At 43.0% G+C, this 1,462-nt stretch overlaps 1 pseudogene; it reads left to right on the top strand.

The window, feature by feature from the left end:
- The first annotated feature begins 604 nt into the window (after nucleotides 1–604).
- LOC117724986 (U6 spliceosomal RNA) lies at nucleotides 605–702 on the top strand (annotated as a pseudogene).
- Nucleotides 703–1,462: the final 760 nt, after the last annotated feature.

Genomic DNA, 1,462 nt, shown 5'->3' with positions numbered 1-1,462 from the left:
TCTTTGAGATCATCCACTAAGCCAATCTGTCTTAGCTTTCTTAGCTGTTACTTAGTTCAAAGGATTACTCGAGGATTGAGTGCATTGATATGTATGTATGTGTATATGTACACATATACACATATACATCTTTGAATAGAGACTGCTGCATAGGAACCTGTGATTATGTGTTGGCTGCATATGTGTGGGCTTCTCCTCATGAGAGCCAGTGTAAAACTCCTTCCATCTTCTGATAAGATGCAGCTCCTATATGTGGCACGTGTGTCCTCAGAACCCAAGTCTGCTCTGGCTCTGTCATCTGTATCTTGTCCATAGGTAGTATGAGACATTTTCAGCCAATGAGACGACTCTTTCAAATTTCTCTCTAGATTCTCTCTGTATGAACTCTCCCTGACCTCGTTCCCATTCTTCAAGGACACATACCAATGAAATGTCTTCTGAAGACTCAAAATGTCTTTCTTGTTGGAGGAGTATGGTTGGGGATATAGTTCAGTAGTAGAGCATTGGCCAAGACCCTAGGTTCAGTTCCACTAACACTTACATGCAAGAAAACAAGCTATGGTGGTATTTTAAAAATGCAAATTAATGTGCTCACTTCAACAGCGTATATACACTAATGGAAAAATTGGAACAGCACAGAGAAGATTAGCACGGCCCTTGCACAAGGATGACATTCAAATTCATAAAATGTTCCCTAAGAATATGTGAATTACTATTGCTTATTAGATTTATAGAATGTGCCGGGGACTTGAATCACTTCACTTAACCTTCACAGCAAAAATAAAATTTCTGTTAGGTGAGAAAGATGAGCCCACAGAAACGAGGTTACCTCTTCTGGAAGGAAGTGGCTATGTCAGGATTCTGGAATCCATAGTTATCTGCCGAATGCCTTGCCCGTCTCAGTGTGGTAACCAGTGGCTTTCCCTTCCTGTTCAGATTCTTTGCCATTCTCCGGTTCTGAAGCATTTTCTCTCAGTCTATGAGAGAACTAATGTGTGTTAATGTCCCAGGCAGCCACTTTCTTCTGTGAGCATTGAAGGCCTGCCCAGGCTCAGGGAAGCTTGGCAGGAACACTTGGCAGCTCCCTGACTTTACTAGAAATACCAGAAACCCACAATTTGCCTAATGCTAATTGAAGTTTCAGCCTACTCTCCAAACCTTTAGAGCATTTAGGGGATCCAGGAACCTAGGAAATTCTTAGTACAGAGATTTCCTAAGGAAGACACAATTTGAAAACCAGCAGTGAAAGAAGGCAGAGGAGTCCACAGGTAACCTTACTGTGCTGCACCCCATGTCTTCAAAGAAGGGCCCTGTTAAGTTTTAAAATACCCCATGTTTCACTTGCCCTGTGAATCCTGCCCACCCGGTATGGCTTCCCACCATCACCTCCTGAGGTGCCTGTGTAAATCTCCCTTCTTTGCCTTTGGGAGTGTTTGATTGCCACTGAGCCTTCACAGCTGTG

The sequence above is a fragment of the Arvicanthis niloticus genome, chromosome 20, assembly GCF_011762505.2.
Source record: "Arvicanthis niloticus isolate mArvNil1 chromosome 20, mArvNil1.pat.X, whole genome shotgun sequence".
NCBI classification, from domain to species: domain Eukaryota; kingdom Metazoa; phylum Chordata; class Mammalia; order Rodentia; family Muridae; genus Arvicanthis; species Arvicanthis niloticus.
Note: the sequence above shows the minus strand (reverse complement) of the source record. Positions and strands in the feature narration are given on the sequence as shown.